Source organism: Saimiri boliviensis, chromosome X (assembly GCF_048565385.1).
Source record: "Saimiri boliviensis isolate mSaiBol1 chromosome X, mSaiBol1.pri, whole genome shotgun sequence".
Classification (NCBI taxonomy): Eukaryota; Metazoa; Chordata; class Mammalia; order Primates; family Cebidae; genus Saimiri; species Saimiri boliviensis.
In genome coordinates, this window is record NC_133470.1 from 36,639,107 (window position 1) to 36,655,186 (window position 16,080).

The window sequence follows — 16,080 nt, forward strand, 5'->3', positions numbered from 1 at the left end:
CACAAACCGTCCTGCACCCCACTGCAATCCTGGGAAGTCATAAAGATGTGTGTTGGGGATGAGGGGCGGGGGTGCCTTGGAGCTTTCTCTCATCTAGGGGCACGCTGGCCAGAAAGTGGCCGCCACCTCGGCAGCTCGTCCACGGGCCTGCATAGTACGCGCTTTGTGTAAGTGCTGAGGAGGCGCAGCGCTGCTCGCGCGCCAACAGCTGTCACATTATTTGCACTCGCTGTAAACAGCCTTCACATTCCCCCCTTACCACATAGTTAAAGCCAGACTAACAATCCACAGTTAGAGATCAAACCAACAACAGCAGCATTGTGTCTGCCTTCACTGCCTTCGCACCAAGCCCAGCAGCTGGCAGGTTTCTCCGGAACAAGGGACCCCTTCTCCCCCCACCCCTCCAGCCTCCAGCCAAGGCTAGCCAAGGAAGCATGCGTTTGTCAGTGCTGTTTGTTAAAGCAAAAGAGCACCGCCATTTCGCAGAGATTTCCGTGTGGCTCATCAGCCCTCTCCGAGAGTTTACTCCTTCTGGAAGGTCAGGGAAGCATCATGGGAATAAAGGTTGTGGAGACTCACAGGGTTGGTTTCCATGCTCAGCAAAGTGGGGCCTGGCTGGGCTGGAGCTGGGACATCCCTGTCTGTCCCTCTCCATGCTGTGTCACAGAGGCCAGATGGGTCTGCGCTTTCTGCAGCCCTCAGCGGAATGCCTCCTCCTGTCTTTCGGAAATTGCCCAACTCACTGAATACTTTACTGGCCGCCCCACTGATCAAAATGTCTCCTTTATGATTTTTGGTTAAGTTGAACATTTCCATAATCGTCATTATTAGCGCAAATTACACGCCTAATCGGTCCTTAAATAGATTTTAATTAAATAAGCATACAAGGCTCATTTTATGACTTAAGAAAGGCATTACTTTTCGTTATAAACTTTCCAGCAGGATACAGAATAACGATAGCAGACAAATACTTATTCTTTGCAAATCACCAATAACCGATGGGCAGAGTATCATGAAACATGCCCTGTTTTACCCTCTGGAATCAAAGCTGAGACCAGACATATCACAGCTGTACAACGTTCCTCCTGGAATGGGAGAGGGGATTTCTTCCTCCAAAACACTGTGTCTGTCTTCCTTTTGGGCAGTAGAAATAAATCCCCTGTGTTACTTACCCTACCCATCTGATGAGATTTCTCTAGCTGGTCTCTTCTAGCAACCACTCCTCCCCCACCTCCATCCGTTTTCCACCCCTTCGTCTGCTTAGAGTCCTGGTGCAAAGCAGGCAGGCTGTGCTTGTTAAATGCTGTGTAAAATGCTGTTAATAAAATAATATATACAAAGGATGGAGGCTGCTGGTTCCACGGGTGTTTTGACTGGAAATGCCTTGGCACTTGTCATGTGTTTATGGGAGGGCAGACAACTCTAGGATTTACATAGTTTGGACATTTCTGTACTTCATTTATTCTTTCCTAAATGACGTAGGCCTCGAGCTATTTCAAGTTTGCATTTGTACAGAACTGTTAAATGCCTAGGAGTTTCTCCAATTAAACCAAGTTTTAAATCAGACCCAAAGCTGGAACAGACACTCAGACTTGCCCAACTCCACCTTCAGCCTCCGTGGCTGGAGAAAACAAACAGATCCTCGAAAACAATCAGTCCTCGAGCTCCCCACCTTCACCCCCTCCGAGGGCCCCTAGGGCAAAGGTTAAGGTGTCTCCAGATTCCAGGCCCAGCCTAGGCTACACACCGAGGCAATCATCACAGCTAGGCGCATCCTGTCCCCACATTACCTTTAAAATCGTGTGCTAAAATGGGGGGGGGGGGTGCGGCGGGGGGAACTGCAGGCCTGGTAAAACCCACTGTTCACAAAACAATGTCAGCAAAGGCTGTAAGGCATTCTTTAGAGAGGGACCAGGGATTCATGCCTACTGAAGCTCTTTCAGCACAAAGGCTTTTAGGGGAAGAAGGGAAAAAAGGGAGGAGGAGGGGGAGAGGAGGAGAGAAAGGGAGGGAGGGCTCCTGTTTCAGAGCAGGCATCCCCTGAGAGTCAAGAACCAAGTGTAGCTTCAATCAAACACTGACTTCCCCTCTGGGAGTCGAGTAGGAAACCTGATCACAGTAGCTTACTACCGGCCTGGATCCATACAGGTCTGGTTTTCTTCTCATGCTAGTAATTTTTTAAAATACATATCGATATAAAAGAAGCAATCCCTGGCAGACTTTATTGAAAACCACACTGAGCCCTCATAACATCCGGACTTAATCCCTATCAAACAAACCACAGCAACTCTGGCCTCTGCACCAGACCACCCCCTCTCACCTCTTCCAACCAAGTCTTGCCCCTCTGGCTCCCATGGTTCTCCCACCACAAATAATGCCAGGAAACCCCTGCCAAAGGGCACCTAGATACCGGTTCTGAAATCAGTTCCTAACCATATAATGATCCCACGTCGGTGGCTAGGGAGCGAGTCTTTTCTTATGGAATCCTTTAAAAGGCAAAATGCGAACTACGGACAGCTGAAAGAGGAACCCAGAAGACGGACCTGGAAGAATTCAAGTCCTAGGGAAGCTTGAATTTGCATCCTTGGTTCCCAGGACACTGGCCTGGCCAAGTCTCAGGTGGTCTCAGGGGCAGCAGGGAATGGAGGAGCAACCTATAGAAACATCACAAGTCATTCAAGTCATTCAAAGCAATTATTAATCCTTGGGGCCTACTATGTGCCAAGTATTCTATTTAGATCCTAAAGGTGGATAATTATTCCCAGTCTTACAAATGAAGAAACTAACTGAGGCTCAGAGGCCATAAATAACTTGCCCCAAGGTCACACAGCTAGTAAAAAATGGGCCACGGTCAAACTCAGTCCTGGAGTTGCGGAGAGGAGCCAATTATTGGTCTAATTACACCATTTGAAATTCTGATTTTCACATACTGTCTCCTCGAGTAACTTTTAAAAGCTTCCTTAGGCCTTGTGTACCCCAAGGACGTAGAGTGTTTAACACCTATGTTACTTGGTCTACAGCGAGCCTCGAACCCAGTTTCTCCCATATCTAGTCATCTCTAGGTCCACTCAGTCTCTCACCATTTCCGCCTATATCCTCCAAATCGCCCTCCACCGTTACACCCCGTTGTAAGGCCAATGCTCTCAACAAGCCTCCCCTTTCTCTTCCTCCAGCAGCCCAGAATAGTCAGGGGTAGGTAGGTCGACTCCTCTCAGGTCTCTGGGAAAAGTGCTGACTACTGGTACTAGGAGCTAGGCGTGCCACCCCAGTTTTGCCACATAAAGCAATAAATCAAATTATCTAGATAGAGCAAAAGCCCTTTGGAGGGAGCTCCTCCATCTACCTTTCCTAGGGTTTTAAAGGAAAAACCCCAGGGAACGAAGTAGTGTGGAAGACGAAATTAAGATGGAAGAGGCCAGCAAGATTTCCTACTGGGCCACCCAGAGTCCCCACAAAAGCGCAAGCTGGCGGATGGGCTATCTTGTCCTTTCCCGAACCTTTCTTTCCAGAAGCGCCTGGCGGCAAACCTCAGGGCCCAAAATCCCCTCCCCAACCCTACCCCAATTTCCGGGCCTTCCCTTGGCTTTCAGATGCTCTGGGAACTACCTACAACCGTTGCCGCAGAGCGTGCCAAAGCCACCTCCGGCTCTGCTCGATGACGACGGGCCGGGGCACCGGACACTCGGGCTTCCCGACCCTGGACTGGTTACTCCTCCAGACGCTGAAGCTCCGGATGTGCGAAATGGCTCCGCAGTGCGACCGAGTGTGCAGGGGCCTCGGCGGCGGGCGGGAGGCAGGGCAGACGGCGGCGCTGGGGCGCTCACCCCGCTAGCCAGCCGAGCACGCCCCCGCAGGTCGGCAGCCCCTGGGCTCCAGTCCAGCCCTCTCCAAGGGGCGTTCTTCCTCTTTTTTAAACTTTCCGGCCTTGGCGAACAGGCAGGGTTTCTAGCCCTCCCTTGCCCCCACCCAGTTTGGGGCGGGGCGGACCCTCACAACCCCTCCGGGGAGACGATCACCCCCACCCAGTCCGGGGCTGCGTGCTAGACGGCGGCCGCGGCAGCCGTCTCCCTCAACCCCATCCCAACCTCGCCTACTTTGGCCACCTGGAGAGGGCGGCTTCCCAAAGCGAACGCCAAGTCTGGGACCGCAGCGTCCTGGGAGGAACTCCCTACAGCGCCAACGGTCCTGGCCTGCCCGCGGTGCGCTCTCTGCGAAAGGTCTAACGCTCCGGGAAGGGGGAGGAGAGCAAGGCGGGAAGCGGGTGAACGGGTTGCCCTTTTTTTTTTGTTTTTTTTTTTTTTTTTAAACTCTTAAAATGCAAGAGATTTTTGGTGTCTCTAGCACGATTCCAAGCGCCTGGCCAGGCAGAACAATAGAAATGGAGAGGGAACGCCGGAAATGGTGCAGGAAGACCCCTATAACCCTATAAACCTCTCCTCCCCCTCTAAGTTCCCATTAGCATTGAAAGATCCTAGTGACTTCAATGCAAAATTGTCTTTTTATAACTTTTTCCCTAAACACTTCCCCCCTCCCCACATGAAATCACCTGGGCAAAGATCGCTTCCAAAGTTATGACTTTCGGAGGCTCCAGGGCCTCTCACCTGCTCCGTCCCTGGCACCCAGACCTGACTCAACCCATCCCCCAACAGTTCCCCTGGTTTGCACCTAGACAATAAATTTAGTTTAATTTAGCTTCCGGTCTTTAATTTTAGCAGGTCTCCTTTTTGCATGCAAATCAATATGGCAATTACCATCTAAAAGCTCGCCCAGCCCCGGGTCAATGTAAATTGATCATTGTCCGCCTTCCACAAAATAACATCGGGAGTCTGTGGTGCATAATGAGATTATACTGGAAACTGTCCTTTAGATCACAAATTATTTTTTATGCTGTCAGGATCTTCTCCGAGAGGACTTCCCTGCTTCTCTAATCATGGAGAGCCGAGCCCGTGGGTGCTGGCTGGGGAGACACGGCTCTAAAACAATGACCGAGTGAGGACCCCCATTCCTGAGACCCTCGACTATAAACACCTGGAGGTGAGCTTGCGCACCAAAAGGGAGCCTTCTACAGAAATACAGCAGAAAGGCCTCGTTACTGAACTCCACCCAACAAAGTCAGATATCCCTTCCTGAGGAACATGTTGAGGGCAACCAGAGAAAGCCGTCGGGGAGCGCTGGAGACCAGTGAACGCCCCTGGCCAAGTGCGGCGCGACGAACGCGGCTCGGCTACCACCCGGGCAGTCGGGGGAGGCCATTTATTCCTGCCCCGGCGGCTTCTCCTGGCTCCACCACCTAGGCCTCAGCAGCGCGTCCGGTTTTGCAAACAGACGGAATCCCGTCGGCCATAAACCCTGGCAAAAGAAGCCTGGGCGGGCCAGGGCCGTCCCACGCCTACCCACCCAGCTCTGGGCGAGGTCCCCACCAGGCCTGTTCCAGAAGATGGGCGGGGGCACCGAGGGAAAAAGAAGGTTCTCTCTAGACCCGCAGCACTGCTTTCCTCCACCCCTCGGCGGCCCCCAGGCCACGGGTGTGACCTCCGGGCCTAACAAAGGGCCGTGAGAGCTCCTTTCGGCCTCCCGCCGCCGGGAGAGGGGTGGGGCGGGGCGGCCGAGAAGGACCCACGAAGTTGCCCCGCCCCGCCTCTCCGGGTCCGCCGGGCCCGGTGCCCTCGAGGAAACCCCCGGGGTGGCATTCTCAGGGCTGCCCGCGGCTCCAGAGGACCGTCCTGAGGCCTGCAAGCCTCCCGCTCAGTGCGGCCGGAGCCTGCCCTACTCGGACCCGCGCGGGCTCCACCCAAGTGCGGTCTTCCCAATAAAAGCTGGAATTCCCGGCTGGGCTTAGACAAAGAGGGACCGCAGCAAATCGACGCCGCGGGCAAACCAAACCCTAGCCGGAGTTTACGTGCGCGTCTGGGGTCACCGAGGCGCCTGCTAATCCACCCAACACAGGCCGTCCCCGCCACGATCTCTTCCAGAAAAAAAAAAAAAGAAAGCATACCTTCTTTTGATGCCTCCCAGAGGCCGCACGTCTTCCTGTTCTCCTTCCCAGCCCACAGAGGCCCTGTTCCACCTTAGCAGATTGGACCCCAGCAGTGCAAGAGCCATTCCTCGTGACCACAAAGTGGAAAGCTACTCCCCGGATGCCTACACGATCCAGCCACTCCAGGTCAGGAACTCAAAATCTCTTCGGAAAGCTTCCTACCTGCTCATCACCAACCCGCTGCCCCCTCCACCTCACCCCTAGAAGGGAAAGAAACTATAACGAGAAGTAATCCTAGCTCACTGCGCACCATTCACCCTTTAGGCTGCTAGCTTGGCCCTCAGTTTCCTTCAGGCCAAAGACACATTATTTCCCTGTGAATAAGTGTGTGAATGTGGTGGTGTGGCCCACTCTTCCGTACCCAAGTCGGTCTCACTCATTCGGCAGGAAAGTCTTCGGGAGGCCTGGAGGAGCGTTTGTCATTCAGCCTGTGTATCTAGGCATGGATGTATGCATATGAATGCTTTTTGTGTTTCCAAGTGACCCTCTTCACACCTTTAAATGGGCTATTGTCTCTGGAACGCAGTTACAGAAATTCTGCCCCAGTTTCCAGCTCAGCGAAGTCTGGGATTTTTCTCTCCGAATCTCGCTATACATCTCTGTATTTGCATACCCATGTTTACATTCCCCTCGGCCAGTTCTTTATCTCTTATGTATCTCTTGTTCCATTTGGGCATCGGAGCCCAAGTGTCTTGATTTGTCTCAGCACATGTCATTCAGGCGCACATCTTAATCTGAGCATTCCTACTACTGCCATTCTTCTGGCTTTGCCTATAAAGTGGCTCTTTCCCAGGCCAGACCAATATGGGTTTGCAGCTGAAATGTAAATAGAGGATCCCTTAAGACCACAAACTCTTAAAGGAAGAGGAGGAAGGAGGAGACTGGAATGTTAGTAATGAGTTATTTATGGGAGGGTAACTCATCCACCCATTTCAAGCTCTAGAAAGAACTAGACAAATTTCTGCAGAAGTGTATTAAAATTTTAGACCTATTTAATAGTAACCCCTAATATAGGTATACAAATGACGGATCTCATAACACATCAGTGTCCAACTCCTCTTTGGAGGCTGTCTCCTTGCACATACCTAACTCCCCACAAGTTCCTAGTTAAAAGTGTGTCTATTTATATAGAGACAACTCAAAGACCGCGTTGCTGTCTTCAACGCATGTTGAAGGTGTACAAGGTGGCGGGGCACTTTAGGCTCAGGTCCTCGGTCTGCAGTAGTCATGGTCAGAGGCCCCACCCGCCTACAGCTCTGTGCAGACCTTCCCGTCCTTGAACACCCGCATGAATTCTCTTTGGGAACATTGAGTCTACATCTGTCTTCCAAACTCAGTTCTTTAAGTGAGGGTGTTCATTGTGTGTTCACAGCTCCCGGACTGAGAACTACCTGGTCAAACTAGATCGTCTAGTAGCTGCGTTTGGTTTGCGGAAGAATCGAGCCCGATGCACCAGGTTGTGACCATGCACACACAAGAAGAGAAAGGAAAACCCTAGGCCCAGACTTACACCTCCTCCCCACCGCGAGCTACTGTGCCTTTAGGAAATTTCCACTAGGCTCTTTGACCCCCTTTCCCTATTACACTACCCCACCATGGCCTTCAAAGGGTTAAGAGAAACCCCCACAGCCTTCCCTCCATCCAGCTCGCTGGGCCCGCAGGCTAGCTAGCTTACTCGCAGCTCACGGAGTATGCAGCCGTCTCCGAGCCCCCCCCCCACACCTCCAGTCCTTCAGCCGAGAGGGAGCCTACATGCCTGTCTAGACCGATCTATCACCGGCACACCAACAACACCCGCGAGAGCGCGGAGACCCCGCCAAGGTCCCCCGGCCCGCACGGTTCACGGCGGACAGAACCCAGGGAGCGTGACTGCGCCTGCGGGGTGGGGGTAGGGGACCCACAGGCGCTGGCCGCCCGGAACGCACCACGGGTCCTCCCCGGCCCGGGCCCCCCGCGCTCCCACCAGCCCGGCTGCCGGGGCACAGTCACAGCTCCGCACACTGGGCAGTCCTATTTTTATCTTGTCTAATCCCAAACTGGGCGGGGAGCACAGGCGTCGTGCTTAGAGAACAAGAGATAGGCGAGGGAGGCGGGGAGGAGCAGCCAGGCAGCGACGCGAGCGGGAGCGAGTTAAAGACACAGTGGAGGCGACCGCCGGCAAGAAGAAAGAGCGGGCTGCGCGGGCCTCGAGGCGCCGCACGCAACGCGCCGCCCCGCGAAGTTACACTCGCCTCCCCGCCGTCCCTCGCAACCGGCCCCTCCCCACTTCCCAGCGGCGCTCTCCGCGGCCCGGACGGCGGGGCCCCGGCCTGTGTGGGAGGCGGAGGGCCAGGACTGCCCTGCAAAGGGCTGGAGAGAATCGCTAATGAGCTGTGCAGCCCATTGATCCGGAGAACACTTCCTAATTAACTCTCAGTCACCTACTGGTGACAGCGCCTCAAAGGACAGCGCTGGGGCCAGCCGAGCCCCAGCACCAACTTGCCGGCCCGGCGCCTGGTGCTCGAAACCTGCGCGTTCCCCTAAACACCCCAAGGCAATTGGCGTGCGTGGCAGTGTATACCCGCATACTGAAAGCCAGCCTCGGATTAAACCTGGACGGCATATTAATCATCGCCTTCCCCCGTTGCTCTATGCGCTGAAACCGTGCCCAAAATAAACACGAAAATCAACACTGCAAAACCCAGACCAGATAACAGGTCGAGGGTAGAGTGGGAAGGGTCGAGAAGCGAGCGTATTCCCCAAGTGTCCACGTAAAGGAGTCTTTGAGGCTGACAATTAAAATGCCTTCCACGCAAGCAATTCTGTTGGCAAAACCGAACCCAACACTTCGTAAGGATTGACTTCGGCCCGCGGTGTCCGTTTCCAGTGCCACAGGAAGTGTCAGATGGCTAGAAATACCCGGGTCTGTCTGCACTCACCACCCACCATCCTCCGGGGTGGGCCATTTCCTCCGCGTTTTTACTCCCAGGCCATTTTAAGGATCTTTCTCCAAGAGGCTACCCCTAGAACCAAATACCACACTACCCCTCCCCTAGCGTCTTCTCAAAACGAAAAAATGGGGGAGGGGAAACACAGCTAAAACCCCGAGCTGTCTAGTCTAGACGCAGCGAGGCTGTGCGAATACCTATTTGAAGCGCGCTGGTTTCTTTTAAGGTTTGTTTCTAAATACACATAACCCTCCTCCTTCCTTCTTCGCTCTTCCATTTCCCCCACCCCCACCCTCCAGACGCCGGAGGCGCGCGCCGTGGCGCGCGAGCACTCGCAGCATCTAGCTGGAGATCGCGGACTTTCTGGAAAAGATTCATTAACAGCAAATTATGCCTCGCCCGGCCACGGCCTACACGATGCCAGACTCGTCCTTCTCCGGGACCCCGGGACGTGCCCACTCGAGCGTGCGAGCGGCGGGAAGCCGGCCCGGACTACGGGTGCCTCCGGCCGCCCTACTCCGCACACGGCGCCCCAAGGCTCGTTCAATAAACAGGCGCTCGTCGCCGCCGCCGCGAGCCCCCGAGTTGGCGGAGGCTCTGCAGCGCAGCCGCCCGTCGGCTCCGAGCGCGGGCTCCGCGGCGCCTTGCCCTCCCCGCCTAGGCCGAGGATCGGGCTCCGGTGCGCAAGTTCCTCTTCGCCTGGAGCCTCCGTGCCACACGCCCTTCGAGTGAGACCAACTTCCTCCCGCCGCAGACTTTCACACGCCCATCAGGGCTACCCACCAGACTCCCCATCGCCCAGCGGAGGGCCTCGGTCTCGCCAGCCCCCGCACTCCCTCTGCGCCGCTGCCCCCGCAGAGGCACATTCTACACTCACCCCTGGGGGTTGAGAACTTAAAACTTACCCGGAACACGGGGAGAGAGAGGAGGGGGGGAGGGGGAGGGGGGGTCACAGATTTTAATCTTAAAAGAACATTTACAAAACAAAGCGTCTGACCTGGCTGGCGGGCGGGCCAAGTCCGAACCCTTGGCTCTCCTAGAATCCTTAGTAGTTTTTTTTTTTTTTTTTTTTTTTTTTTTTTTTTTTTTTAATCCACGTGATTCGCGCTTTGGGGCAAGCCGAGAAAAAACGGGACTCCCCTTCCGAGTTGCGCGGCAGCGGCGGCAGGTCGAGCTCGGCTTGGCTGGAGGCACCCGCCACACACCCTCGCGCACGCACACGCCATCGTTCCACTTGGAGGAACGACCGGCCCCAGAGAGGCGAGACGAGGCGGCGGCGGCGGCGGCTGGGGGTTTTTACAGTTCTTTCCCGAGTCGAAAAAGAAAGCAGACGGCAACCCGCCGCCCTCCCCTTCCTGCTTGCGAGCTAACGCCGAACCCAGCTTCCCAGCTTCCAGCCCACCTCCCCCCCCTCCGCCCGACTCGCGGCGCTCAGCGGCGACCGCGCTCCCGCGCACAGACACACACAGGCTGCAAACTTCCACTCCGCGAACTCCCTGCTCTCCTCCCCGCCTCCCCGGAGGCGCCAGGCCCCCAGCCGCGCCCCCTCCCTCCCTGGTGCCCACGCGGGGCCGATTAGGCTGGCTGCATTTTTAATAACTTATAGCTATGAAATAAAAACGAAAGCGACCAAGGCAGCCAAAGGGAAGCGCGAGGCAAAAGCTTCGCGAGGTAGGCGGCGGGTGGGGGCCCCGGGGAAGGGGGCCGACTGCAGCCCTCGGCGCGCCCGCCCACCAGCCTACCCGTCGGTGGCCTCCCAGGGGAAAAGGTGTTCCGGGCACTGACCTGAAATCCCCGGTCGGGGAGTAGGCAGGGAGCCTGCGATCCGGCGCTTTGAAGTTTTCCCCCGAGCGGACTCGAGGCGGCGAGGAGGAGCGGGGGTCGGTTGGGTGGGTGGAGAGAGGTATGAGGAGTGGGGGGTTGGCGACGTTAGCGAACGGAGAAGGAGCCGGGCCGGAGAAGCGCTGCGAGCAGCAAAGTTTGCGGTCCCTGGCTGCCCGCAGCCCGCTCGCGGCGCCGCGCTCGCTCGACTCCCTCGCCGTCCGCAGCCAGCCGGCTGCCCTCGGGGTCGGCCCCGCCGAGGGGTGGGCTCTGGGCTGGGTGGGGGCGGGGCGGGGCGGGCTCGGAGCCTCCGGGCAGGTGGCGACAGCCCAGTGCGATCCTCCGGGCTCCCGCAGCTGGACTGGGCTCGGCCGGGCTCAGTAGCTCCCGCGCCGCCGCCGCCGCCCGCGCTCGGGCAGGAGCCCCAGCGCCATGTTGACGGTTCGCCGCTAGCGCCCGCTCGGGCTGGGTGTGTGTGAGTGTGTGTGAGTGTTGGCCAAGTCGTCCCTGCGCGGCGACAGCGCGGCTTGGGCTCTCCGCCCGGCGGCTCGCGGGCTCCCCCTCCGCCGCCGCCGCCCGCCTAGCTCCCGCTCTCGGTCGCGGTCTGGGCTCCGGCGCGTCTCCCCCGCAGCCGCCGAGCTCGGCCCGCGTTCAGCGAGGAGCGCAGCTCTGCCTCACCTTGCCGCTGGGAGCCCCAAGCTCCGTCTGCCGCCGCACGCCGCGATCCCAACGCGTCCCCCCTCCCTGGTTCCCTCCTCTTCCTCCTCCCCCTCCCTCCGCCCGTCCTCCCTCCCGCCCGCCCTACCTCCCTCCCTCCCTCCCAACAGCCGCCTCCCCTCCCCCCGCAGGCGCAGCGCTCGGGCGACAGCCGCCCGCCCGCCGCCGCCTCCAGCTCTCGCAAGTTTGAGCTCCCCCAGTCTCCGCTCACCCTCCGCTGCGGCGCCTCCGCCGTGGGGTTTCGGGCGGGGTGATTCCCCAGGAAAGGTTTGCCCGAGTTTCCCCGGCCGTCAACGATGTACGGCCCCGCACGTTTGGGCCTCTCCGGATCTGAACCTCGGACCACTTGGGTGGCGCCCCCCTCGCCCCCTTGCCTCCCCTCCCCAGCTCGGGCCGAGTTGGTTGCGCACGCCCGGCCCGGGCGCACGTCCTGGGCGAGCCAGAGACCGACTTGGGCGGCGGCGGCGGCGAGGGCGGCCGGCTGAGCCAGAGCCGAGGGGATGGGGGCGGCGGGGGCGGCTCTCCCAGCCGCGCGCCGAGACTCCCCTCGCTACCCAGAAGGCCAGTGGAGGACCGCAATTACCATAAAGCGCCTCGCACTCCGCTCAGCTAAAGCTGTCAAACCCCAGCGGCAGGAGCCGCTGCCGCCGCCTCTTGCCACCAGCGCTGCGCTCTCCCGGCCTCGTCCCCTCCGAGACCCAGCGGAGCGTGGCCGGTGCGCGCCCGCGCCCACCCCCGCCCCAGATTGCCCCTTCCTCCCGGAGGAACCCTTTCCCATTTCAGCGTTAAAAGCTACCTGAAAACACCACCCGAGGCAATAGTGGCGGTTCCGCCTGAACTCCGCGCCCGAGTTCCCCGGACGTTTCAATTGTGTGGGAATTGTTTGGAGGTGGGGGGAAGGGGGAGCAGCCCATGGAGGCACAGAGAGGCGGGTGGGGGACGGCCGGAGAGCGGAGATCCGCCTGTATTTCTCCCGGTTTTCCAGCATTTTCTCGGTCTGCACCTCGGATGGTTGGAGGGGCTGCCCTGGCCCCTCACTCCGGCCTTGGGAGATTATCTCCCGCGTTTTATTTTCCTTGGCAGGGAACAACTTTTGGCTTACACCGTTCGCCCCATAAATTTCTACTCGGTAACGTCGTGCTGATCGGTGCTCGGCGGTGGCGTACAGCCTTCGCCCGCAGCAGTTCAATTCAATTGACACGTATTGAGCTTCTCCAGCGCTCCCGGCGCGGTGCTGGGCGCGGGGGGAGGGCGGGGGCAGGCGGGAGGGAGGGGAAAGCGGAGAAGCGAGGTTCCGGCCTCCCCGGAGCGCAGAGCCTCAAGGGCAAGCAGAGAAGCCCTAGTTCGTGAAGCAGGCGGGAAGGGGTAAGAGTGGGGGAGGGGATATTCCGGACTAACCGCACCCAGACTGCGGGCCTGGACTTCGCGGCTAAAGGTGACCCCATTCGACTGCCCGCTAGGGTCTTTTTTATGCTGAGAAGGTGGTGGGTGTCTCTTTCTGCCTAAGGACAAGATGGTGCAGGCTCGATGAAACATAAATCTGAAATGGAGGTGGCTTGTAAATCCACACGGAAAGTTTTTAAAATATCCTGGAGTGTCCCCATGCCAAAAATAATCAAAAGCATCTCAAGTTGATTACTAAGTCAAGGTCAAGGCCAAAATCAGCTCTAGCTAGCAGATATTTTCCCTTTTAAAAATTAGACTCACTACTGACTGTGGGGCTGGTATTAGGTGAGATTTTATTCATTCTGTTTTAGTTCTCAGCACATAGTTTTAAAAACAGCCCTTCTCAAAGCAGAAGTGAAACATCTCTACCGTTTGAAACCCGAAACTTCGGCAGAATTAAATCTTCAGGCTCCAGAGCTGCTTATAACAACTGATGCAAAAGACAGACGAGCAAGTGCCCCCGCGAGCAGTGCCCAGCCGGGCTGGGCCGCGAACGCGACCAGCGACTGCAGAATGGAATGCACGCTTTTTTCTTCCTGGGCTTTCTGGGGGAGGATATCTCTGCAAGCTAACCCACATATTTTTTTAATCTCCGGTAACAAGCAGAAAGACACCTGGACTATTATGCTATAAAACTATTTTTTATAAAGACATTTTAGGGCCAGACATTAAAAGTTATTAGATTGAACGCATGCGAGTTACAGACACAGCTGGAGAAAAGGCCTCTGGTTGTGTGTTGTAGCAACATTTCTTTTTGAAGCGACTCCTTTTATTCAAAACAAGTCAAAAATAACAGGGAAGGCTGAAGTTGGGTATTTGTGGGGAAACTCTCTGAACGTGGTTCCAGGCGAGGTGGCCGCTCTGCTGCTGCGGGCTGGACGGGAGAACTGGCCTGGGCCAGTGTGGAGCTGTGCCAGGCTCTTTCGGCAGGGTTAGGCCGAACCGCAGAGACCCTGGCCCGGTGCCCAGCCACCATCTCTCCCCTCCCCTCGTCTCCCCAACTCTGCCCCCAGGCACAGGCTTTTCTCGGAGTTGCAAGTCGCATGTAACCGTCCAGAACTTTTAGAAAATCCAGGAACCAAGCTTGCGGCCTGCAGCGTCTCGGAGTCTTACAGCCTCCCGGGGCTGCTGACGAAGAGGTTTGTCTAACTTTAAAAGTCCTACAGTTCCGGAGGCTGAGGCAGGAGAATCCCTTGAACCCGGGAGGCAGAGGCTGTGGTGAGCCGAAATCGCGCCATTGCACTCCGGCCTGGGCAACAAGAGCGAAACTCCGTATTTTTTTTTTTTTTTTTTAAAGTCCTAGAGTTAAAATGAATCGGGAGGTGGGGGTGCTGTAAATAAGAAGGGGCCGCGGGGAAGGCTGACTGCGGGAGGAATTTGATGCTGGAGATAAACAGGCCAGTAAATTCACCTTTGACATAATTTGCAACCTCCCCCCCCCACACACATACACACACGCGGCCTTTATAGGGATTTCGCCTCCACGGTATCCTCACGCAGGCTGGTAGGATTAAAGGGTTTCTCCTCCATCTCCTAGGGATACATTTTCCAACTCCGTGGGATTTTAAAAATATCTTATTAAGGGAGTCCTAAGAGGCACGAATGGTGGGGGGGATTCGTGACTCACTGGGAATTAAAATGTGGGATTTTCCCGAGGCGCTCTAAGGCAGAGAGGGGGAGGGGAGATTACACCTATTGGCCCCGTTAGTTCGAACTGTTCTGGGGAAAACAGGCAGAAAGCTGTCGAAGGGCAGTCCCATCTTGTGCCCCCACTCAAGAAGGGGCTCAGGGAGCTGGGGATGCCGCCGAGCCTGCAGTGTGTGCGGGCGGTTTGGCTCTTCTCCTGCCCCCTCCTCCCCCGCCCTCCCACGAGCCCCTAGGGAGCTGACCCGGGGGTCAGGCCGCTATACCCAGCACTCAGCAAGCGAAGGATTTCAATGAAAGCAGAGGAGGAGGTGAGAGTGAGCAAGGGAGCTCATGGGAGGGGAGGCCGTGCAGCCCACGAAGAAATTAAGAAATAGATGCTGAAATGAGAGGTGCTGCGGAGAGGAGCAACGGGGTCTGCCCCTTCTCCATCAGCCTTCGTCCCCATGGGAGGGTCTCCTGATGATAACAAACCGCTGGACATCAGGCTAATCAGTCGGTGCAACTGGGCAAGCGACCTGGCCGTTGCAGGAACAGGCCTCGAGCCAGACTGCCCTTCTTAAGGCTCCCACACACCTCTAGCCCCACCCTGGCCTAGAGGAAAGGCCAGGCATCCTGTGTCTGGGGGGATCCTGGCCTCCTAACCTTGTGTGCAAAGTTCATTTATAACTTATGTGTGGGATCCACATCATAAAGCTCTGTAGGCCTCCAGTGGCCCTTCTCGGAGGCTGTTCTCAGGACGATGATACTTGGTACTGGAACAGGTGGGACTTGCATGAGTACAGATCATGTATTTTTACATAATGTGAGGTAGTCTTCCTTTTAAAACACTCACACTTACAGTCTTCTGGTCACTTGTCACAAGAACTCTGGGCTTATCCAATAGCACTTTAAAGAAGATCGACAGCCCCATCCTCCAAGCACAAGGCAGGGCTGGCTTCACCCCTGAAACTTAAACGAGGTAGCAAGTGGAGGCCCATCCTCCTCCCAGGATGTCACTCATCTGGAAACATCTAAGGTAGCTGCCTCCCAGGGCTGAAGACTGCTGGACTTAACGGTCGCCAGGTGGAACCTGACTGCTCTTTCTTCTTCCTGGCCTTTGGAGGGTTATTGGGTGTCTGGGGGAGGAAGGCCCTAGGCACAGGCTCTCCGTCTCGGAATTTCTGGTCTGGGCTTGATTTGGGTCAGGCTCTGAGCTCCCCAAACTCAGGCACGCTTGGGTGAACTAGCGTCTGCATTATGGGGGCCCCGCAGGGTGGCTGGGTGTCGACCACATGGGCATAAATACAGGAGGCTTCTGGGAGGCCGCCTCTTTCGCTCGGCAAGGGCTTAAGAGACTTCGACGCCGCCGCGCTGGGCCGGATGCTCCAGCAGATAAACCCGGACGCCACGTCCCTCCTCCGCTGCTTATTTAGCAAGGCGCCTCCTGCGCATATTTTACCCGGCTGGGGGCAGTGAGTGGGAACCGCAGAGAGAGGGGGCGGGGAA

General features: G+C 56.7%; 1 protein-coding gene across 12 annotated transcripts in view; it reads right to left on the reverse strand.

The window, feature by feature from the left end:
- The window catches only part of BCOR (BCL6 corepressor), a 128,687-nt gene that overhangs the window by 34,633 nt on the left and 77,974 nt on the right, over positions 1-16,080 (reverse strand). For 2 of the 12 annotated variants that reach the window (XM_039475495.2, XM_039475492.2), the window contains exon 1: positions 10,750-11,493. The exons of 5 other annotated variants lie outside the window; for them this stretch is intronic. The gene's annotated coding sequence lies outside the window, so the exon portion shown is untranslated. Of the gene's footprint in view, positions 1-9,961; positions 10,333-10,749; positions 11,495-11,713; positions 11,785-16,080 lie in introns of those variants that run through there. 5 more of the 12 variants (XM_039475496.2, XM_039475494.2, XM_074392055.1 and 2 more) reach the window with 4 other exon arrangements.